Here is a 25864-nt window from a genome sequence, read left to right on the forward strand (position 1 = left end):
TAAACATAGTGGGCCAGTAAAAGCCACACTGCAGAAACTTGGCCATGGTCTTTTTAGCAGAAAAGTGACCACCACATGCCTATGAGTGACAGAAGGAGATGACGCTCTAATGCTCATCGTCTGGTACACATCTCCTTAGGATTTGGTCTGGGCAATATTTAAATAAGGATCATCCCAGAAAAAGTTACGCACCTCGGTGAAGAATTTCTTCTTATCTTGCGCAGTCCACTGTGTCGGTATGACACCTGTAGCAAGATAATTAGCAATATCAACAAACCAAGGTAAATGGGAGACTCTGAACAGTTGTTCATCAGGGAACATGTCATTGATATGAGTCATCTCAAGGGACTCAGAGGTATTAAGGCGAGAAAGGTGATCGGCCACTATGTTCTCTACTCCCTTTTTATCTTTAATTTCCAAATCAAATTCTTGGAGTAGAAGGATCCATCGTATCAAACGGGGCTTAGAATCATTCTTAGAAAGAAGATACTTAAGTGCCGCATGATCTGTGTAGATAATGATATTGGATCCGATCAAGTAGGACCTAAATTTGTCCAAGGCGAACACTACAGCTAAGAGTTCCTTTTCCGTAGTCGAGTAGTTCACCTGGGCAGAATTTAAAGTTCTACTTGCGTAATGAATGACGTAGGGCCTTTTATCTTTTCTCTGGCCTAGGACCGCCCCAAGAGCATAATCAGAAGCGTCGCACATAAGCTCAAAAGGAAGGCTCCAGTTGGGTGGCTGCATGATAGGTGCAGTGGTTAACGTGCCCTTAAGCTTGGTGAAAGCTTCCTGGCATTGCTCAGTCCACTCGTACGGAGCATCCTTTTGAAGAAGAGTACATAAAGGACGAGAGAGGAGACTAAAGTCCTTTATGAATCGCCTGTAAAATCCTGCGTGTCCTAAGAAGGATCGCACGTCTCTGATGTTCTTGGGTGGAGGTAGGTTAGAGATAAGATCGATTTTTGCCTTATCTACCTCGATTCCCTTGGACGAGATGATATGCCCAAGGACAATTTCCTTCTGAACCATGAAATGACACTTCTCCCAATTAAGTACCAAGTTCTTCTCTTCACATCTTTTCAGCACACATTTAAGACTTTCCAAGCACTTACTGAAAGATGGACCGTAAACAGAGAAATCGTCCATGAAGACCTCTAGATATTGCCCCACCATATCAGAAAAGATACTAAGCATACATCGCTGAAAGGTGGCAGGGGCATTACATAGCCCGAATGGTATCCTTCGATAGGCAAAGGTGCCATAGGGACATGTAAATGTGGTCTTTTCCTGGTCTTCAGGGGCTATCTCTATCTGGTTGTAGCCCGAATACTCGTCAAGGAAACTGTAATAGGAATGACCAGCTAACCTTTCCAGCATCTGATCAATGAATGGTAAAGGAAAGTGGTCTTTCCTCGTGACGGTATTCAACTTCTTGTAGTCAATGCACATTCTCCAACCAGTAGTGACTCTAGTTGGCACGAGTTCATTATTAGCATTGGCTACGATGGTGATTCCGGACTTCTTAGGGACCATTTGAGTTGGACTCACCCATTGACTATCAGATATAGGGTATATAATACTCATGTCTAATAGTTTAAGAACCTCGGCCTTAACCACTTCCTTTATGTTTGGATTTAGTCTACGTTGTGGTTGCCGAGCGATTTTTGCATTATCCTCAAGATATATGCGGTGAGTACAAATCGAGAGATCGATTCCCTTGAGGTCCGCTATCGTCCATCCCAGGGCTCCTTTATGCTCAATAAGAGTAGATATGAGCATACTCTCTTATTCTTTCTCCAGGTGGGTAGAGATCACCACTGGGTATGTCTCATCTTGACCTAAATAGGCATATTTCAAATCAGAGGGCAAAGGTTTTAGGTCAAGCTTCGGCGGCTTGAGGTTAGACGGTAGAGGCACTACATCGGTTTGTGGCAATTCTTCAAATTATGGCCTCCATCGGTTAACTTCAAGTACCGGTGCAGTATCAAGCAAGGCACACGTCTCCCTAATCATGTCATCATCAAAATCATGGGAGTGGGTCAGGCACGTCTCTAAATGGTCGGAGGATAAGGTTAGAGGTGTCGTATCTTCCACGAAAGAGTCAATCATGTTAATGTCGTGGAAATCGTCATCCTCCTCTAAGTTTCTGCTGTTATTGAAAAAGATATTTGACTCCAATGTCATATTCCCAAAAGACATAGTCATGACACCATTCCTGCAATTGATAATTACATTTGAAGTGGCAAGGAATAGGCGACCAAGAATGACGGGGATCTGAGTGCTTATGTTATTGATGGGTTCGGTGTCCAGGATGATAAAATCTACAGGGTAGTAAAATTTATCAACTTGGACCAACACATCCTCAATTATCCCTCTTGGTACACGAACAGAGCGATCAGCAAGTTGTAGTGTGGTTAGGGTGGGTTTTAATTCACCTAAACCTAACTGTTTGTATACCGCGTAGGGAATCAGATTGACGCTCGCTCCTAAGTCAAGAAGTGCATGATCAATTCGATGGTTCCCGATTACACATGATATGATTGGGCTACCGGGATCCTTGAATTTCTGTGGCACGTCTTGCTTTAGGATGGCACTCACTTTCTTAGTCAAGAAAATTTTCCTTTGAATACTTTGCCGTCTTTTGGTCGTGTATAAGTCTTTCAGAAATTTAGCATATGAAGGAATCTGTTTCACGACATCAAGTAGAAGAATGTTGACTTTCACTTGTTTCAACACCTCTAGGATATCCTGAGAGTTAGAGAGAGGTTTTGGTGACATCAACCGTTGGGGGAACGGAGCAACTGGCTTCTCTAGAAGTTCTGGTTCTAATTTTTGTGGGGCATCACTAGATCCATCATTTTTGTCCTCTTTTGGTTCTTGAGGCTTTTCGGGCCTAACCGGAAGAGTTTTATCAATGATCTTTCCACTCCTAAGAGTGGTGATGGATTTAGCGTGCCCCATCTGATTTGAAGAGCTGGGATCATTAATCTCGTACTGCGGTTTAGGATTGGGGAGAGGTTGTGCAGGAAGCATCCCCTTTTCTATAACCGTCATACGAGAATCTATCTTTTGCATAAAATCTGTGATTCCCCGCATTGCCTAAGCCAGCTCTTGTATGGAATTTTGAACTGGTTCCTCTTGAGGTTTCACTTGATTTGGATTTTGATTGAAGAAACCTGGAGGAGTAGCCATTTGTCCATTCCTCCAACTAAAGTTTGGATGATTTTTCCAACCAGGATTGTACGTATTGGAGTTAGGTCCAGTAAAAGGTCTTTGATAGTTGTTTACGGCATTGGCTTGTTCATTCAACACTCCTCGAAAGGCGGGTATTGTAGGACAATTTTCAGTTGTATGAATGTTGTAATCACAGATGCCGCAAACAATTTCATTAACCTTATCCTTCTTTCCTTCCATGGCCTCAGCTTTCCTTATGAGCGTAGTCACTTTACACTTGAGATCATCCTCTTCTTTCAAGAGATATAATCCACCTTTCTCCTTTAATTGAGTCGGCCTAGACGTGGTGTTTGATTTTGGGTAATAGTCCCAAGATTGTATTTTTTCAGCCAGACTGTCGAGGTAGTCCCATACCTCGTCGACATCTTTATTAATGAACTCTCCATTACACATTGTCTCGACCATTTGGCGCATGGAAGATGTCAGTCCATCGTAGAAAAAATTTGTAATGCGCCACGTTTCAAATTCGTGTTGTGGGCATGAACTGACCAAATCTTTGAACCTTTCCCAACATTGGAAGAATGTTTCATCTTCCTTTTGGGCAAAGTTCATGATTGCTTTTCTGAGGGTAATCGTTTTATGGTGTGGGAAGAATTTTTTTATGAATTCCCTCTGCATGTCTTTCCATGTGCCAATGGATCTATGACGCACTGAATGTAACCACGTCTTAGCTTTCTCTTTTAAGGAAAAAGGAAAGAGTTTCAGCCTAATTGTATCCTCAGATACATTAGGAAAACATAATGTAGCTATAATCTCATCGAACTCTTTCAAATGTAAATATGGACTTTCTGATTCAAGTCCATGGAATTTGGGAAGGAGTTGGATAACTCCTGGCTTGATGTCCATTTGTCCTGTGTTTTCAGGAAAAATCATGCATGAGGGCATACTCACTCCCGCTGGTTGTAGATAATCTCGTAAAGTACAAGGCGGGGGTGCCTGTTGCACCTCATTTTCATCTTGGGTATCCTCCACCCTTGGTGGAAGTAGAGGAGGTTGGTCTTCAGCTATAACTTCAGTTAACTCAGGGAATTTCGAGCGGTGTCTAGTCCTGCGATGGATAGTCAACCCCTCAACCAATCTTCCTTCAGTCAAGAGACGTCGAGTGTTGTCACGGGCCCACTTGGGCATGAAACACTCGCAGCCCTCAATCAAATTCAAAGCCTAATCCTAAGAAAGGAAAAGAAAATCTAAAAAGAAAGAGAGGGAGAGTTGGAAAGAAATTACCAAATTGAAGCCCCTAAGTTAAGGACCGAATTAGAAATTTCTATTTTAAAGGCCTACAAAATAGAAAGGTTAGTTTCTAGAAAAAAAAATTCTAAAAATAAATTAGGAAACAAATTAGATTCTAAAAGAGTTAAAATTAGAAAGTTACTAGAGAACAAAAATAGAAGGTTAATCTCTAAAAAGGGAAATAACTAACCTAGTTTCTAAAAACAAAAGAGGAAAGTTTCTAAAAATAAACTATTTCCTACAAATAGAGAAATACTAGAGTTAGAAAATTTCTAAGATTTAAGCCTTAATTCTAAAAACAGAAAAAGTAGAGAAATTAGGAAGGAATTACCAATTTAAGAACTTATGTCAGGATCCTACAAAACAGGAAAACAGGTTAAGTTCTAAAAATAAAATAAAATAAAATAAAAACTTTTATCCTAAGTAAGTAAAATCTTAATCCTAACCTAATTCTAAAACTAATTAATTTCAGAAAAACGTAACCGTCAATCCCCGGCAACGGCGCCAAAAACTTGTTCACTCCCCAAGTATAGGGTTGTGATGTAGTAATAAACTCGGTAAGACCGAGGTCGAATCCACAGGGACTGAAACTTGTACGTGATCTGAAACCAAGTAGAACTAGAACTAAACTAAGATGTGATCTAAACCAAATAAAATTTAGGGAATAATTGTGGAATAATTATCAAAAACTTAAGGAAATTCAGAGGAAGGAAACTAGGGATTCAGAGGATCCACTTGTAGAGATCAGGGAGATCTTATGCCTGCATCAAGAATTATAAACTGAACTTACTTGATCTGGTTTTCAAGAGATGAAAGGTATATGAATTAGAATGGATTCCATCACCAAACCATGCCCAGGAGACAAAGTAAACAACAGAATTAAACTAATTACCAACCAACCAACAATGTATAAAGATCAGGAAGGGTACTGTCATCCTACCATGCCCATGGAACAATGATGAACAACAGGGCTTCCTGACTTTATAAACATAAAAAAAAAAAAGAAAAAGAAATATTCAAAGCCATTGCAAATCCATTGTAGTTTCAGTCACAACAGACCATTAAAGATTGAAAAAATATTCCTTTAATAATCAACTTAAAACCAAGCTCAGTTCAGAAATTTAAATTAAACGCATAAAATAGTGTCTCCCATCTCGCTACAGGCTTCACCTCCAAGCCCTAGTTAAGAGGTTTAGCCACACATGAATGATTAGGCTGTACTCCGATTAAAAAGAAGAAGAAGAAAGGAAAAGGAAAAAACCAGGTCGGCCTCTGCTCCAGTCCAGCCAATCTCCCTCCTCCAGCATGCTCCACGGCTCCAGCCTCCTCTGTACTCTCTCACACTCATGTTACAGCCGCAAAGCCTCTCTTCCTCCCAGTCTTCTCTGTTTCTCTTTCTCCCTCCCTGATGTCCAGCAAAAAGCCCAAGCTCCCTTCTTGAATGCTTTCTCTTAAAAACCAAAAACGAGATCCCCGGCCCTCCTCCGCATTCTCTCTTTATCTTCGAGGTATGAAGAGAGTCCCATTCGTGGCTGGAATCCAGAAAGTTTGCGCAGCCAGCTACTCAAACCGTGTTCGTAGAAATGCAAACCGACTTGCGTTTGGAATGTGATTACACGACCGTAATCGTCCTTGGAGTAAAAATTTCTCCATGGCTAGGGTTAATCCTGGCTTGGGCATCATCTGAACGGTTTGGATCACCAATCCGATCACAGGCAGTGGCCCACAATCGACCGGAAGTTTCGGATTTCCCGGACGCGAAAACAGGGTGCATAATGTACTTACGCTGTACTGATGGTGGGGCCCACATCGCTTTTGTTTTGAGAAATACACGCCGTCCACTGCGTTCTACTCGAAAAACCAGGTGGAAATCACTATTTTTGGACCAAATTCTACGTATACCTTCTACTCCGCCGTTCATCATGCCTTTAACGGTTAGGATTCTATAACATTTTACATGGTCTCAAAAGGCCACCTTGGTGAGGTAAATACCCTACCTACGCACACAATGGACAGTCCCGATTGATGCTTTGGAAGAGGAGTGGACCCCACTGAGAGGAACCGACGGACGAACAGCGTTAACGCTGTTGCGTTTTTGGAAATTTTGAATTTTGTCGGTCAGCGCCTGCTGACCGACTTTGAGTGCATGGGTGCAAGACTGGTGCACTTGCAGACTGTACACATGCAATGCACATGGGGTCCATCATGGTGTATGTACAAAATCTCCTCTGTCCATCTAGTTCTTCACATGATTTAAGGTGTCGAGACCAAAGATGAGGCGTATCCAAAGATCAGGTGGGCCCCAGATCAGTAAATTGTGGGCTGAAACGTCCGTTGGGCCACTTCCACAGCGATCCAATGGATGAAATTTTACGTGTACGGTTCATTTATGGTCCTCAGTCCACGAATGGAGTTTCGAACTGATCAGATGGTGGGAACCCTATGATCTTGCATTCTGGACACTTTTCAGGCCACTTGAGCTTCAATTTCTCGATTTTCTTGGATCCCTGGCATGCAAATCTGTCGATCTTGGTCTCCTAGGGTCTGTCGCTTGCCTTGGTGACTTTAGACTGTTAAATCCATGCTTTAAGTACCCTTTTCAGTCCACGCTTATAAATCTACCTTGCAACATAAACACGATTAAAATAGGGCGTTAAACAGTATCATGTTCGTAAGTCTAGGTAACAACTGGGTCTGATATGCAATATTTGACCCTCAATAGCGACAACTCCTTATGAAAGGATTTGCCCTAATATAGGTTATAAATAAGTTGTATCATGTATGTTGAAATGTGTAGTCCAAGTGTTTGATAAAATGCCTGAATGAGAAAATGTTTGTTGAAATGTAATTGATTAGGGTGTTGAGATATGATTCTCGATTTCCTTATCTATAGTTACAATTTCCTTCAGATAACCTATCTTACTACTACATGTTTTATGGATGAATGCCTATGTATGTTAATATGTATTCTATGTGTTCGTTAAAATACTTTTATGAGATTTATATTTAAATTGGTTACTACATGGTATTTGGACTAGCACATATGAATGCCTATTGTATTTAAAGTATGATTGGGACTACTGCATAGTCCAGACAATCGAAAAAGTTTCTCGAGTAGTGGCCGAGGTCGTTTCGCCACACAAGACATGTTCGATGAATCTGAGTCGTACGCCGGTTGTCGATAGTGGTTAGGCCATGCGGAATGCTTACGTACTCTATGTCGATTAATTTAACGTACGCTCGTACCAATCGAGCTTGTCAAGCAAACCGATTGGCCTAATATATGTTCACCATGTATGGACGCTACTGCTTGAATCTACGGTACCAAACTCACCAGTGAAAAGCTCGTTTAACCTTGGTACCTCGATCCGCTAAGACTCATGAGCCTAACATGGTGGTATGGGATATCGTGGTCGAGCTGTCGGCCTACGCTGGGGTAACGAGCCTCCCCGTAGTGACCAGTGAGCAACCCAAACTCATGAGCCAAATACGGTGGTATGGGACACTGTATTCGAGCTATCGGCCTACGCTAAAGTGATGGGCCTTTCCTGTAGTGACCTCAAATATACCCTAGGACTACGCTAAGGTGAAGAACCTTTCCATAGTGACCTTGAGTATAAACTAGGCCTGTGCTGAGGTGACGAGCCTTTCTATAGTGACCTAGAACTTGCCTATCGTATGTGATTAACTAGGATTGACAACCCTAGATGGATCATCGTTTGGGGTAAATAACGAAAGGGGAGGTACCTTAGCTTCTCGAATCTGTTGTATGAATAAACCTAAATAAATTACTTGGCTAGCACGACCATGCACCGCATTGCATGTGCTTTGGGGAGGAAGCGCACGTTTAGGGAGTTTGTCATGCGTGATCGTGAGATAATATCGCTGAGGGAGTGTAGGCGAGGGCATGTATCATTACAACATATCGTTCTTGCATTAATAAGAGTACTCAGGATATGCTTGTTGTACTGCTTTATCATTACTACTTGACTGAATTGATAACATGTTAACCTTTGCCTTATAGCTCCACTGAGTTGATCACTCACTCCCACTTTGGTACGGTATTTTAAAATACCAGCCAAACTCTGGTTTACTTGCAGATGATGGTAATGCTTACGAGGTGGAGCCTGGTTTTTATGATAACGAGGAGTTCGCCTACATACAGTTATCAGGCGGGTCTATTTAGGCCATGTTCTGATCGACGGGGATTACTGAGATGCTAACTAGATGACATTACACATTTTGTATATTTTGAAATTTTACATGTAATTAATTAACCTGGTAACATGATCATATTCAGGAGACTTACAATCACTTACATGTTCTATATACTTATTATAGTCTTTCGCTTGTATAATCTAACTGTCCCTGGAGTATGATATGTTATTTTGGTATAATCCAATTCATGTTTAATGCACTAATACAGTCAACATTTAATCATTATTATTTATGTTGCATACGTGATGTATTAGAACTCGAGAGTTGGGCATCTCCACGACCCCTGATTTTTAAGGCGTTATAAGTTGGTATCAGAGCATGATTTGGATTAAATTGGGCCTGAGTTATGGTAACACAGTGCACACTAATGTACTTTAATCTAGGGGGAGCGATAAAACCTAAAAATGGTCGTAGGACTCCCAGTTTCGCCGACTGGTGAAACTGACTGCTGAAACAGGACCTGTACGGACTGTGATCATGTGAAGTGATCCCAGTTCCTTTCTAGTTCGTTAATCGACGAGTTTAGATAATAATTTGACATATTTCACACTCAAACAAACCAAAAAGCGCGAATACATGTGAAAATGGGACCTGAAATGACTCAAATGACCAAGGGGGCCTAAAACCCCACAATTCGGGGGGACCCAGGGGGTCCCCGTACACATTTGGCACCCCGGGTGGGGGTGGCCACCGCCCTACCGTGGCAGCACTGTGCCGGGTCCAGAGGACAGTGGTGGCACTGCACCTACAGGGGCGCACCCCAGTCCGGATCTCCTGGGCCTGTCGGGCCAGTCGAGCCGACGCCCATACATTGTTGTGGGGCCCACCAAATCACGTGTGACCCCTTTTAACCCTTCCATTTTCTCCCTTTTCCTCCCTTACACACCTCCAAGCTCTCTAAATCTCTCAAAACCTTATCTTTCTTTCTTAAATCCTCCTCCTTTCCACCATCTTTTTCATTTTCTTCACCACCTACTCTCTTTCCCTCATCCTCCTCAAAACCCTATCTTCTACTAGCTCCATCTTCCTTATTTCTTACTCATTTGGGCACAAAGTCCATAGCTTTGTGCCTCATCCTTCAAAAAGCCCCCAAATCCACCTTCATCATAAGGCTAATTAGTTTTCATGGCTCTTTTTGAGTTTGTGGTTGCCATTTTCTGTCCACAATTTTTTTCCTCATAGGAAAGAAGAGAGCTCTATGGATAAAGCTGAGCCTAGCCGCCCTACCCGTCCAAGGATGAAGGTGGGCGCCGAAGCTAACACAAGCGCCGCCCAAGAGCAAAGGTCAAAGCGGGATCTTGATCCCCAAACTCCAGTCGAGAGAGCTCTACCGACGGGCTTCGAACATGGTCATTTTTGTGGCCATAGGGTCGTGTTTGAAGCTCATGTAGACAAAAAGCTATTTGGGCTGTATTCGATGATGGACCACCTGGCAGAAATCGGTTGGGGTCCCATATTCGAGGGTAAGTCTTACGAATGTGAGGACACTGTTCGAGCCTTCTACGCCCATATGCGGGACCCATTGCTGGAGCCTCTGTAATTCAAGATTCCTGTAGGAAGGCGGGAAGCAATGGTCGATGTTAATTTGGTAGCCCGGATCATGGGAATTCTGCATGGAGAGGTACACGCTAGCAAAGAGAATCTCAAGAACGCGTGAGAAAGAGATCATCACATGCGTTACCTTTGCGGCCGACTAGCTCACTGGAAGAAAGGCAGATGCCTCCCCTCGACGGAATTGACAGACGAATTTCGCCTACTTCACCACATATTCACCTATAATGTGTATCCTAGGTGGGGCAACCGTACCGAATGCACTCGCTTGATGGTGAATTTCCTGTATAGAGCTGGGCAGGGAGACAAGCTGTGTCTGCCTACGTTCGCCCTGCTACAGATAGTTTAGACTACGCGTTCTGTTAGGAATGATATCTCACTTTCATTTGGCCGACTAGTATGCAAGATTGCTGAGAGTTCGCATATAGACTTAACATGGATGACCTTGCGCCGATCCACTTCATTAATGAGACTACGCTTAACAACATGGGGATTAGCCCTCGACAACGTCAAGCCCGACTTGACAAGTATGGGGATGAGATTGAAAGTGAAGAGGAAGAAGGTAATGAGATAGAAGAAGAAGATGAGTCAGAGGAAGGAAGTGAAGAAAGAGAGAGTGAGGAAGAACAAGAGGCCCAAGGCACTGATGAGGGATCTCCTCCCACAACACAAAGGCGCGATAGTGATCGGGTTGCTATAGAAGCCCGCTTGGCCCAATTTGAGGAGGGCCAGGCTACCCTGTGACAGGAGATCACGGCAACCCAAGCCAAGCTTGAAGAGAACTGAGCCTTCATGAAGTGAAAATTCAGTAAAGTATCTCGCACCCTGAGAGTTATCCTGTGCTGTCTGCAGGATAAGAGTGCACCTTCACCATCGCCAGATTCGGACGACTAGTCGTACATGTAGTCATCTTTTAGTTTGCTTTGTTGCCTATTTTCTTATTTTTATGTATAGCCTTGACAAGCTTAGTAATGTTGTAGAGTGGTTTGTAAGTTTTAGTATGTGGAACCTTACTTAGATTAACTCCCATGCATCTTCTATCATGATCCATGGAATACTGCATCTCATGTATTGTGACAATTTTGGTAAATGAAATGCATGAAGCTTCTTTGGATATGAAATACGAATGATGTATGGATGTGTGTATGATCTTATGCTAAATCTCATGGGTTGCGCCCTATGTTGTATATATGGAATGCCACCTAAGGCCACACAGAGTACGACACGTCTCACACTTGGCGACTCGATTGACGGGGCTCCTCCCCTAAGTGATAGCCACATGGACCCCAGTTCGGGCCCGACTCATAAGACTATGTCGGATTCTCAGTCGACCACTGGCCCCACTAATTGGCCAACACCTGTTGCACCACCAGTTCCTAAGCAAAACCACGCGTCTACCTCACCGCCACACGTGCCTCAGTCGGCTCCTCCTACTGATAGGTTGGAGTAGATGATGCTCTTGATGCAGCAGCAGCAGCAGTTTTTAGCTACCATCGTAGGTGCCCTCGCCTAGGGCATGGGTGTGGTTCCACCTGCACCACTTGTGCAGCTTGCCGGGAATATAAGTGCCAGCGGCTTATATGAGCAATTTCAGTGCTTCCGACCTCCTACTTTTGTGGGTACTCACAGACCCGAGGAGGTCGAGTATTGGCTAGACCGCATCTCTAAGATGCTGAAGTCATTGCACTGCACTGAGGTAAAGCAGGTAGAGCTGGTCACCTATATGTTCGAGAAGGAAGCTAGTCTCTGGTGGGACAGCGTCCTCTAGACTATTGCTGTGGGATACGTATGGACGTGGGTGGCCTTTGAGACCCGCTTCCATGAGAAGTACTTTCCCCTCACGTATCGTCATGAGAAGGAGAGTGAGTTTCTTCACCTCCATCAGAGAGGGATGACAGTAGTAGAGTATGAGAATAAGTTCACGGATCTGGCCAGATATGGTCCCCTGATATTAACAGACCAGCTAATGCAGATGCGGTGATTTTCTGAGGGTCTGCGACCCGAGATATGCTCGAAGATGTGTTGTGCTCGCATATCCACCTATGCTAAGCTAGTGAGCATGTCTCTGCGAGCTGAACAGGATGGGGACAGAGTATCCTGCACTCATGTGCCTATGGTTCCTAGGCTGTGGCTAGAGTTGCCGAGCAGGTTGTTCCTTGGCAAGAGGCCTCGTGCAGACTCGCCTCCCAGGCCTACAGCTCCACCAGCCCCGATGAGGCGGGCAGACTTATGGTGCACTTACTGCAAGAAGACAAGCCACATGGATACATATTGTTTCACCAGGATGAGGGACAATGGCTTCTCGCTGCCTCAGAGGATCAACCGCCAGCTTCCTTAAGCTATTGTAGCCCCACCTCTACAGTCAGCACTAGCACACCCATCTTTTCGGCCGCCTACACCTCATTTTAGGCCGCCTCAGTGACCTATGGTACCATAGCCCAACCGCTCTCAGCAGGCGCGAGTACATGCTTTTACAGCTGAAGTGTCCGATTCAACAGCACTGTGCCTTTAGCTTTCGAGTTCACTGCCCACATCCAAAGTACCCCTGTATTTCTGTTGGTGGATATCGGATCCACTATTTCGGTGATATCATATTCTGCAGTCAGGCACTTAGGGCTGAATATGACCCCGATGGTTAGGGTGAGAGTTATCGCAGCACTAAGAACTTTTACATATGCCACCAAGTTGTACGTGGGTTGCTTGATAGATTTAGGGAGTAGGACTATATGCATTGACCTAATTATTGCCATGATATACCATTTCGATGTCATCCTTGGTATGGATTGGCTTACTGAAATGAGGGCCGAGATCGACTGCGAGACCCGACTAGTGACAGCTCATGGGCCTAAGGGCACGACTTTTACTTTCTCCGTTCAGGTCAGTTGCCCCTTCTGAGTCCTTTGTTATGCTGCCCTCTTAAAGGATCATGATGGTCCGACGCATGCAAACATGCCAGTAGTTCGGAATTTTGAGGACGTGTTTAGTAAGATACCTGGACTACCTCCTCAGTGCGAGATTGACTTCACTATCGACCTAGTGCCTGGTGCGATACTTAGATCTCTACCGACTTATCGCATGCCTCCGTGTGAGATGGAGGAAGTAAGAAAACAGATCGATGATCTGTTGGATGCTGGCTTCATACGGCCTAGTGTGTCTCCATGGGGAGCACCTATGCTGTTTATGAAGAAGAAGGATAGATCTTTGCGATTGTGTATTGATTATCGTAGGTTGAACCAAGTGACAGTGAAGAACAAGTATCATTTGCCTAGGATAGATGATCTGTTCGATTAGTTGAAGGGGGCACAATATTTTTTGAAGATCGACTTACAGTCAGAGTATCACCAGTTGCGCGTCAGGGATGAGGACGTGCAGAAGACAGCTTTCAGGACCAGCTCTGGGCACTACGAGTTTTTTGTGATGTTGTTTGGACTCATAAACGCACCGGCCGTGTTCATAGATCTGATGAACCGGGTGTTTCGGCCGTATCTGTTTCTATTCATCATTATATTTATAGATGACATCTTGATATACTCTAAGAATCGGGCAGATCACGAGGAGCACCTGCGAGCAGTCTTTGATACTCTCAGGAGAAATTAGTTGGTTGCACAGTACAAGAAGTGCGACTTTTGGAAAGAAGAAGTTAAGTTCCTGGGACATGTGGTGTCCAAGGAAGGGATAACTGTGGACCTTTCTAAGGTAACCGCAATTCAGGACTCGGAGCAACCCGGTTCGGTTACCGAAGTGAGGAGTTTTCTTGGCCTGACAGGCTACTACCGTCGATTCATTAGGGATTTTTCTAAGATAGCTAGACCGTTATCTCAGCTGACTCAGAAGGATCTCAAGTTTTCCTAGAATGAGAAGGTAGAAGTAGCTTTTCAGGAGCTGAAGGACAAGTTGATGTTCGCCCCTGTGCTAGTATTACCTGATCAAGGGGTCAAGTATACGATATACACCGATGCGTTTCGTATTGGTTTGGGTTGTGTTCTGATGCAGAAGGACAAGGTTATTGCCTATACATCGCGAAAGTTGAGAAAACACGAGGAAAACTACCCTACGCACTACCTAGAGTAGCGGCTATCATCTTTGCATTGAAGCTCTAGAGACATTACCCCTACGGAGAGGAGTTCGAGCTCTTTTGCGACCACAAGAGCCTCAAATACATATTCACACAGAGGGACCTGAATATGAGGCAGTGACGGTGGATAGAAACCTTGAAGGACTTTAAGTTCAAGGTCTCTTACCATCCTGGTAAGGCCAACCTTGTGGCAAACGCGTTGAGCTGCAAGAAGATGATAGCATTTGCGGCTCCGCTGATGATAGTGGAGTGGGATATGGTAGAGTTTGTGCGAGACTTTGAGCAGAAACTTACAATAGAGGAGCCATTTCAGAGCATTGCACATATCCGAGTTCAACCACTTATTGATGATTGAATCATTGTGGCTCAAAAGGAAGATAAAGGGTTAGTAGAGTTGAGAAAGCAGATCAATGACAATGAAGACTCAGAATGGACAGTTGGTACGGATGGGGGTTTACGTTATCGTGGCCGCCTATGTGTCCCAAATCTTGATGACTTGAGGAAGGAAGTTCTTGAGGCCACCCACAATTCGAGGATGGCAATGCACCATGGCAGTACGAAGATGTACCAGGACATGAAATGCTCGTACTGGTGGGATAACATGAAGGCCCACGTAGCAGATTATGTGTCTTGTTGTCTCACGTGCTAGCAGGTCAAGGCAGAGCATCGCCGACCTCCTAGACTACTTCAGCCCATGCCCATAGCTGAATGGAAATGGGATTTCATTTCCATGGATTTTATCTCAAGGCTACCGAAGATGAGGAAGGGGCATGACTCCATATGGGTGATTATGGACTGATTGACGAAATCGGCTCATTTTCTCCCTATCAGAGTTTTGAACTCCTCAGATGAATTGGCCAGGTTGTACATCAAGGAGATTGTGCGTCTGCATGGAGTTCCTATGGAGATCGTATTGAACCGAGACACGTGATTCACATCTATCTTCTAGACTCGTATCCAGGAAGCTATGAGTGTGAAATTGAAGTTCAGTACCGCGTTCCACCCACAAACTGACGGGTAGACGGAACAGGTAAATCAGGTGTTAGAAGATATGTTGTGAGCTTATGTGCTGGATTTCAATGACAGTTGGGATGACTGTCTTCCTTATGCAGAGTTTACTTATAACATCAGCTTCCAGGCAAGTATTGGTATGACTCCCTATGAGGCCTTGTATGGGCGCCCCTGTCGGGTACCGCATTGCTGGATAGAAGTTGGCGAGAAGAGCTTGATTGGCCCAGAGTTAGTTCAAGCGACCTCGGAGAAGATCAACATTATCAGGCGTCGACTTCTTGTAGCACAGAGCAGACAAAAGAGTTACACTGATACGAGGTAGCGGCAGCTAAAGTTTGAGGTCGGGGACCACGTATCCTGAAAGTTTTTTCAATGAAGGGAGTCCTTCGGTTTGGCAAGAAGGGGAAGCTCGCACCTAGATTTATTGGTCCATTCCAGATACTGGATCGAGTGGGTATGGTAGCGTACCGCCTGGCTCGACCCACACCACTCGTAGGCGTGCACAACGTATTTCATGTGTCGATGTTGAAGAAATACGTTCCTGACCTTTCACACATTATCAAATGGGAGCAGGTACAATTGAGTGAGGATGCTACTTATATATTGCGACCGACGCGTATTCTAGATAGAAAGGAGTAGGTGTTGAGTAGTCAAGTGATTCCACTTGTGAAAGTTCTATGGACACACCACACTGAGGAAGAGGCTACTTGGGAAATAGAAGTCGAGGTCCGAAAGAACTACCTTCAGATTCTCGAGGAGTATGAAAAGGTACTAATTTCGAGAATAAATTTTTTTTAAGGGGGTAGATTGTAACGTTTCGAAAAAATCCATACAAAGACCCGAGGACCACCTCAGGCAGAAATCACTAAAGACCAAATCCTTTAGAAATTAAACAAAGATTAATTAAGGGCTAAACAAAATCACCTGTCGAATTAGCCTGGACAGCTTTCAATATGAACTGTAAGACCTAAAACCAGTAAAATCACTAGCGCTACATTGTCTAGAAATGTAGGATCCTTCTCAAAACCCCGTTGCTCTCGGGAGCATCACGAAACTCTGTATCGGACCTGGACTACGCGTCAAAAGTCCAATTATTGCAAAACTATACAGTTATGATCGCCTTACTGGGCTTGACAACTATCTCGAAAATCAAGTCCTAATAGTATCCAGAAATGTACAACATGAGCCCGGAGCGAAGTGTGTGAGAAACGCGAATATCTTTAGAAATGTACTGGAACTTAAGTGAATTGAGCATATCGCTTGCAGGCCAAATCTAAAGATTCAGATTGTCAGATTCAAACCTAATTACAGCCTCAGATCAGGGAAAATTTCCAACACATGTCAGTGTACATGTGGCCCTAATCGAGTAACGGTGACTGTTGAACTAAAACTGATCCTCTACGGTCGATCTGTAAATCCAATCGGACCAAAAAATTAACTTGACCTAGATCCAATGTCAAGGAACTTACTCTGGACTGTACACAGAAAAGGGGCCTCCAGATGTGGTCCGCTGGACCGAAATAGCCAACTTTTGGCTATATCCTAAGTATACCATGGCCATGGGGCCATTGAGATCAGTTCTGGGCCTATATAAGTGCCTTAAACCCTCTCTCTCCCATTTCATACGAATTTCTAAACCCTAGAAGAGAGAAGAGAGAAAAGAGAAGAAGAAAGTAAAGAGAAGAGAGAGAGTTAGGGATTGTCGCTGGGATTTGATCCCACCACTCCACGTGCTTAATCACCTCATCCGTGTCTCTATACCGGCGATTCCAATTCCATTTTTAAGTAAGAAATCCTAACCCTAATTTGTTTTAGGGATTTAATTAGAGTAAGTGGTGAAATAGCTAACCTATTTCATGCTATAGGTTGCCGTTGTAAAAGACTTAGTGTTTAAACTGAGTTTGTTACAAGTCTACCGGCGAAAGGTGTGGACTATAAATGTTTAGGTTATGGTTTTCAAAGCTTTCAATGTCAGTAATGATTTATGACTAACTTGATTGCTGTCACATGTGCTTAGATACGACGTATTCTTTGTATTACGCATATATATGAACTATGTTGAATATAGCGTATTCCATGTGTTTGTTGAAATGTTTGAATGAATATGGAATTATGATTTGTGCTTTCCATGATTATTCATCGTAAATATATGATTGTTACATGTGTGACAACTCCTTATGAAAGGATTTGCTCTAATATAGGTTATAACTAAGTTGTATCATATATGTTGAAATGAGTAGTCCAAGTGTTCGATAAAATGCCTGAATGAGAAAATGTTTGTTGAAATGTAATTGATTAGGGTGTTGAGATATAATTCTCGATTCCCTTATCTATAGTTATAATTTCCTTTATATAACCTATCCTACTACTACATGTTTTATGGATGAATGCCTATATATGTTAACATGTACTCTATGTGTTCGTTAAAATGCTTTTATGAGATTTATATTTAAATTGGTTGCTACATGTTATTTGAATTAGCACATATGAATGCCTATTATATTTGAAGTGTGATTGGGACTACTGCATAGTCCAGGCAATCGGAAAAGTTTCTCGAGTAGTGGCCGAGGTCATTTTGCCACACAAGACATGTTCGATGAATCTGAGTCATATGCCGGTTGTCGACAGTGGTTAGGCCATGCGGAATGCTTACGCGCTCCATGTTGATCAATTCAACATATGCTCGTACCAGTCGAGCTCATCAAGCAACCCGATTGGCCTAATATATGTTCACCATATATGGATGCTACTGCTTGAATCTAAGGTACCAAACTCACCAGTGAAAAGCCCGTTTAACCTTGATACCTCGATCCGCTAAGACTCATGAGCCGAGCGTGGTGGTATGGGACACCGTGGTCGAGCTATCGGCTGGGGCGACGAGCTTCCTCGTAGTGACCAGTGAGCAACCCAAACTCATGAGCTAAATACGGTGGTATGGGACACTGTATTCGAGTTGTCAGCCTACGCTAAGGTGACGAGCCTTTCTCATAGTGACCTCGAGTATATCCTAGGACTGCGCTAAGGTGACGAGCCTTTCCATAGTGACCTTGAGTATAAACTAGGCCTGTGCTGAGGTGACGAGCCTCTCTGTAGTGACCTAAAAATTGCCTATCGTATGTGATTAACTAGGATTAACGACCCTAGATGGATCATTGTTTGGGGTAAACAACGAAAGGGGAGGTACCTTAGCTTCCTGAATCTGCTGTATGAATAAACCTAAATAAATTACTTGGATAACACGACCATGCACTGTATTGCATGTGCTTTGGTGCGGAAGCGCACGTTTAGGGAGTTTGCCATACGTGATTGTGAGATGATGTCGCTGAGGGAGTGCAGGCGAGGGCATACATCATTACAACATATCATTCTTGCATTAACAAGAGTACTTAGGATATGAGCGTTGTACTACTTTATCATTACTGCTTGACTGAATTGATAACATGTTAACCTTTGCCTTATAGTTGCACTGAGTTGATCACTCACTCTCACTCTGGGACAGTGTTTTAAAACACCAACCAGACCCTGGTTTACTTGCAGATGATGGCGATGTTTACGAGGCGGACCCTGATTTTTATGATGACGAAGAGTTCTCCTACATGCAGTTATCAGGCGGGTCTATTTACGCCATTTTCTGATCGACTGAGATTACTGGGATGCTGACTAGATGATATTACACATGTTGTATATTTTAGAATTTTACATGTAATTAATTGACCGGGTAACATGATCATACTCAGGAGACTTACAATCACTTATATGTTCTATATGCTTATCACAGTCTTCCGCTTACGTAATATAATTGTCCCTGGAGTATGATATATTGTTTTGGTATAATCTCAGTCATGTTTAATACGCTAATACAGTCAACATTTAATCATCATTATCTATGTTGCATAAGTGATGCGTTGGAACTCAAGAGTTGGGCATCTGCATAACCCCTAATTTTCAGGGCGTTACAAAAAGAATTTGATTTTGAGAAAAAAATAATATCCTGAAAAAGAAAATTAAAAAGATATAAAAAATGTGAAAATTTTGATAATGTTAAAAAATGAAAATATTTTGAAAAAGAAAATAAGAGTTTGTATTTTGAAAAATAAAATAAAATTGAGAAGTTCGATAAAATTGACAAGTTTGAAAAAAATGATTTTAAAAAAATGGAGAAGTTAAAAAGAATAGAAAATTTTAAAATAAAATGATATTAAAGAATCGATACTTTAACAAAAAACAAACATTTTGAAACGAAAAATAAAGAAGTTGAAAAAATTTGTGACTTTGAAAAAACATTGAAAATGTTAAAATTTTGAAATTAAAAGAAAAAGTTATTTATAAAAACACTGAGTTTTTGAAAAAAAAATATATCATTTTAAAAAAGAAAATTGAAAAGTTGAAAACAAAATGATGCTTTCGAAGGAAAAAAAATCGGCATTTTGGAATCTTTGGGGAAAAAAATAAATTTTGAGAAATTTTTTGAGATTTTGAAAATAAAAATTCAAAATTTATATTTTAATTTTTTTGAGATATTTTATAATAAAAATGATATTTTGTTAAAAGTTTTACAAGAAAAATTAAGCATGATATAACAAAATTAAAAGAAAATTTTATTTATAAAAACACTGAGTTTGTTTCCATTCCACTCTTTTTTTTCTCTCTTTGGTGTGGTCCCCTTGAGTTTTGGATCTTCCTGATTTATTTTTAGTCTTTACTTCCTAGTATAATATAACAAAACTGATGGGATGGAGTAGACGTCATGTAGACATCATGGTGAGTGGTAGGAAATTGGATTTGTCTTTTACCTTGACATGTAGAAGCATACTATCAGCTTAACCTTCTGGATTATCATGCATTCATAGTAATATTCACGCATTGTTCAAAAACTAGAGATGTGTGGGCCTACATGGTTTTGTACAGACTTTCAAATGGCTTACTTTAATGTGAGAGATGTTCCATTGCCCTCAAGAGGATACTCATGCTGCTAGTTACACTCGGACACTTGCACAGATCAATCCATTGACTTAGAATGTTCCTTGGTTGTTATGTTTAACTATATCCCATTCCATTAGGTGCATTTTATACATTCTACAATGCAACATGCTGATATTGATAGTGTTCTGACATGACTAACTCTATACTATAGATTAGTTGCAAGCTGATATTTGCCCTTCTACTTGTTTGACTTCAGAACTGATAGTAAGCGGGAACTATTAGTCATAGGTCAGTAAGTGGCGCATGCTTTTCAGACAATCATGCCATATGAGATATCTACAAGTTAGTAATATCCCTTTGCATGTGCTGTAAAATCGATATGAAAAAGGCCACAAATCTCACATTGAAGTAGATTGGTCTTTTTTTCCCAAATGATTTGTATTATGGCTACTATCTTGCCTAAGGAGTGCTTTACTTTTTATAATCTTAGGAGGGACTATTTACGTTAAGCCTTGTAGTTATAGTTTTTTTGCTCAGCATTGTTGCTCTAGCATGGTGGTGCAGCCATAGTTAGGATTTTGTACCATCTAACATAAAGTCCCTTTCATTGGAGCATACGATGCATATTGTTCTCTGTTGGCTACCGAAATCCAGTTGTTGCGATCAGATAAGTTTTCTAATGAACTTGGTAAAGCTTGTAAGTATCTACTTACTTTATGTCATACACCTTTTTGTGGTTGCCATTTATTTTCTCTACTTTAGGATCAGAATCATGTAGATATAGACATATTATTCCATATTTATTGCAATGAAATCAAACATTCAAAGATAATGCAAGTTTCTTTTGATTAAAACTATATTTTAATTTTCTTGAAAAGAAGGTTGAAAATGCTGAAAACGTATGATTTTTCTTGATTTTCTTTTGCAGAATTTGAGGATTTACTTCATAACGAGTTTGTGCTTGACTATGGATGTGCGGTTGGGTACATTTTTGGAGGCATTCGATGAATGTGCAGAGATCAGTCGGTAATTTGAGATAGGCAAGGAGTCTATTTTCAACCTTGTTCCCATCTTATATATATGGGAAAATGTACTATGCGCTCGACCTCATGATAGCTCTCGTGACGTCGAGCCGTGTGGGCCCCACCGTGATGTGTGTCGACCATCAACACCGTCCATTTGATGGGTCCCCTCTAAATTATGGGATATCCCAAAAATCAGCCGTATACGGAACTCAGGTGGGCCATACCATCTAAAATCATGTGAAGACACCGTTTAAACATATAAAAGCACTTGGTGGGGCCCACCTGAGTTTTGAATGCTGCTGAAACTTGGTATGAACCCTCATCCAAGTGGGACACACATAATGGATGGGCTGGATTTGCAAACCACATCTCGGTGGGCCCAAAAAATGGTTATGAATGTTTTAATGGTGCACGACCCTCCCCACTTCTGTATGTGGTGTGGCCCACACAAGTCACGGATTGACTTGATTTTTGAGACCTAGGCCCACGATGGAATGGTGCATCTGACTGATGGAGTAGATGTTCGAAACGCATCATGGTGGGGCCCACACAGCTCGACCTCATGGGACGGACTCGTGAGGTCGAGCGCATAGTACCTTTTCCCTATATATATATATGTGTGTGTGTGTGTGTGTGTGTGTGTGTGTGTGTGTGTGTTATCAGTGGAGGATACCTTGTTTAAGGGGATATGAAATTCTTGTAGCTTATGGTATGGTGCCCCAATATTGGTTGTATGTTACTAGTATGTAGTAGATAATACTAGGTCCAATCTTTTTTATATGTGGCTAAAAATATAATATATATCTCTAGGTTAATTACTTTGACTCTACATGGTCAGATTTTGAGTTGTGTTTCTTTTTACACAAGGGCAAGTGTTTGTGCATGTATGGTTGTTTTCTGCACTAAGGGATTTTTGTGGTTAAGCTTTGTATAGTTGGAGTTCCAATTTTTTAGGAATCTTAATTAAGTCTATGTAGGAACTTTGGAGCTATCAAATTAGCTTGAGTGTGGATTTGTCTTTGTTTTATTAGAGGAGTGTTAGTATTTGTCATGAACTCCAAAATTAGTAGGGCTGTCAATGGTTGGGCCAGACACTGGCTTTGGCCCAGTTTTTGAACTAGGCCAGGACTACTCAAAATTTTGATTTTGCTTAGCCCAAGCTGGCCCACTGATAGTCCCATCCATTAGGTTACCTATTACTTGGATGGTCATGATTGATCAACATATTTGTCAAACCGCCGAAGGTAACCTTTTGATGGTGGCGTACTCTATAGATATGGTCTGTTAGTTCTTAGGTTGCACTGCCTAACTAAATTAGAGGTTAACCAATTTAAATTGAGATGAAATTATATGTATTCGTTTTGAGTCATAGACCACAGAAAGCATTTGGATAATCAATCCTAACCACTGCTATTTTTTTTAGGGTGTTCTCCTTTATGGTCCTTCTGGAACAGGCAAAACACTATTGTTTTCAGTTGTAGACCACAGAAAGCATTTATATGATCCTCATATGCATACTCTAATTTTATTTTTTTTAACAAGTTGGTCCATTGTCCAATGGTCTGGACCATTGGTATGTGAGGTGCCAACACGGACACGGACCATGCCTTGGAATTGTCTCAGATTGGAAGACCCTAGCCACCATGCTTAGGCCTTTTTTCAGTTAGATGGGGACTTTTGCTGCACTCCGTTTCCTAACCATGTATTTTTGAGCCATAACTTGAAAATTTAGGTTGTCTTATGTCACTATCGTTGGGGAGATTCTCATAGGATGGTCCATCCATGGTGGTGCTTAGAAGAACAATGGCCTGGATCGCTGAACCATTGGCCCCACTCGTCCAAACTGAAAAATCCAAACTGGAAAATCAGGTATACCATGTATATGCATTGCCTGCATTAAGGATCATATAGTTGTTCCTTGACTCATTAATCTAGCAAGGATAACTTACTAGGAATCAGAAATATAAACATCATGCTATACATTTGACATGCATCAATGTATGCCAAGAATTGACATCCAGTTTATTTTAAATTATAATTGTTTATAATTACAAACAATTAATGTATGCATCAATGCATCAATGTTGCATTTGTGGTGTGTAACCCACATCTTTATATGGTAGGCACCCTTTGGGTTTGAGACTTAGCTCATAGTCCTCAAAATATGTCTTCTCATTTGTCCAAAAGTTGATTTAATATAATGCTTGGTTTTGAAACTGCAAAGTTTTTTTTTTTCTTGCACATTAATCCAATAAATATAAGAATACATCTTCTTCTTTTTCTTCTTATTCTTTTTTTTTTTTTTTCTTGATTTGTTTTCCCAATGCTTATGAAGACTTGACAGAAAATATAAAATCCACATTAATACCTATGTTTTGGTTTGTGAGATGATTGAATGACAAAGATATCCTGAAAGATCTTTTGTATGGCTTGATGCCCATTTAAGCAAATAGCACGTCTTTCCTCTAGACATAATTTTTAATCTGGGCCGCCCATTTCGACGCTTGGAGTGGTAAGTTAACTGTCTATTAGGGTGCGCTCATTCACTGCTAGTTGGAAAGTTTAATCTGTTCAATAGATTTGAGGGTATGGAAAAAAATGGTTATTTGTCTGAGTTGATAACATTTGAATTTTCTAGCATTCCTGTTTTCAAGTGCTTGAAGTGGACATTTCAAGCACTTTACTAAAAATTCACAAAATGCATGGATAGTGTCAGCTGCAATGAATGGTGTCAGCTTTTTCTTCTATTTTCTTTTGAGCGTGGATGGTTGAAATACATGTAGAATCTTTAAATCTACGCATGCATGCCTTAGTTCAATTTTTTGCGTCTCATTTTCATTTTAATTTTTGGAATGAATGGTATCAATTCATAAAATTCAGCAAAATTAGTTTTTTTTTTTTCTTCTTTTGAGTGTGGATGGTTGGAATACATGTAGAATCATTAAATGTACAAATGCATGCCTTAGATTAGATTTTTGCATCTCATTTTCTATTGTTTTTATATTTTATTTTCAGCTAATTTTTCTAATGAATGGTGTTAGTTCATAAAATTCGGCAAAAATAAAAAATAAAAAATTTCTTTTCTTTTCTTTTCTTTTGAGTGTGGATGGTTGGAGTACATATAGAATCATTAGATCTACACATGCATGCCTTAGCTCAGATATTCACATCTCATTTTCTATTTATTTATAATTGTTTATTTTCAGATAATCTCTACAATGAAATGTGTCACTTCATAAAATTAGCAATTTTTTTTCTTTTCTTTCGAATGTGGATGGTTGGAATATATGTAAAATCTTCAGTTTTACAAATGCATGCCTTAAATGAGATTTTCACATCTCGTTTTCTATTTATTTATAGTGATTGGGACTGTGCATCAGTTGTCACTACATTGCTGAGCAATGAGCCAAAAATGACAGAGATTGGACTGCTCTAGTCCACGTTTTGATTGAGAACTTGATTTCCATGCAAGAAAAGGTCAATGACAACTGCTGTATTTTTTGGCGATGGCTCTGTTCTAGCTATATTGCTGCAGAAGATATTGTCACTTTATGGGACCTAGACACAAATGTTCTTGTAGCTATAATTGGAGAGACTCTTACAGTGATTGCTGAATATCATTATCTAATTGTGTTGTGTGTGCAAAGAAGACATTTGCTAGCTGTAATTGGAGACACCCTACAACTTTGCATGTCTTACACTTATGTATGTTTATTCCTTCTCTTTCACCTCTGTGTGTTGGTTCTTTCTTTCTTATTCTGGATCATTGCTTAAAAATTACTGATGGTTATCGTACACATTAATTTGACATGAAAGCTTACCAGAAGAGGTGGCCTTGGTGCAAAGAAAGAGTGCCACAGAAAAAGGTTCTTTTTTTTTTTTAGTGTTTTTTCATGCAGAATTCTCTATTTTCATTGATGATTTCATTGAATTAAAGTTGCATTTCTTTGGAAATTGGTTTGGGATCTGTTTGATAGTATTTTGATATTTGATAAGTTGAATTCTTAAAGAAGCGATGACCAAGAAAAGGAGGCGGTTGATTGATAAACAGCCCAATGGCAGTAGTGGAGGTGATTCGAGTAGGAGCCATGATCTTGAAACACAAGCTTTATGGTACGGATTTCAAAGAACTCAAGTGGGTTTTTCTTTTCTTTTCCTTTTTTTTTTACACCTTTCTTTCTGGAAGACTCTGAAATGGCATTTAGTTGTTTTGTTTCTTCAAATTTGGCTCTCCAATGCTAGAAAACAGTAACTTTCATTTTGGGTTTTTAAATTCCTAGGGCCTCAACTGCAAAAATTCAGAACCCAAATCCAATTATTGATTTTTGGATTCAAAATTATTGGGTGTTTAGAGAGCCAATGTTTCTATGACCTAAAAACATAGATGACCTTTTGTTGTGCTGATGTAGAAAGAAATAAAAGAGCTAATTCAACAGTGAGATCTTACTTAATCTCATCTTAAGGGCTCATCTCTTTTTCTCAACATTTTTCAGGTAACTTAGTACCTTTTTCTAGAACTATATCATTAATCTCTTGGTGAAAATGGTTGTTGGTATACGAAAGGCACCATTATTATAATTTCTATTATACAATG

General features: G+C 41.0%; 1 non-coding gene across 1 annotated transcript; it reads left to right on the plus strand.

Moving 5' to 3' along the window:
• The first annotated feature begins 3700 nt into the window (after positions 1–3700).
• Positions 3701–3807, plus strand: LOC131222050 (small nucleolar RNA R71). Its single transcript, XR_009159757.1, has one exon. It is a non-coding gene; the product is annotated as a small nucleolar RNA R71 (small nucleolar RNA).
• Positions 3808–25864: the final 22057 nt, after the last annotated feature.

Source organism: Magnolia sinica, chromosome 12 (assembly GCF_029962835.1).
Source record: "Magnolia sinica isolate HGM2019 chromosome 12, MsV1, whole genome shotgun sequence".
Lineage (NCBI taxonomy): Eukaryota > Viridiplantae > Streptophyta > Magnoliopsida > Magnoliales > Magnoliaceae > Magnolia > Magnolia sinica.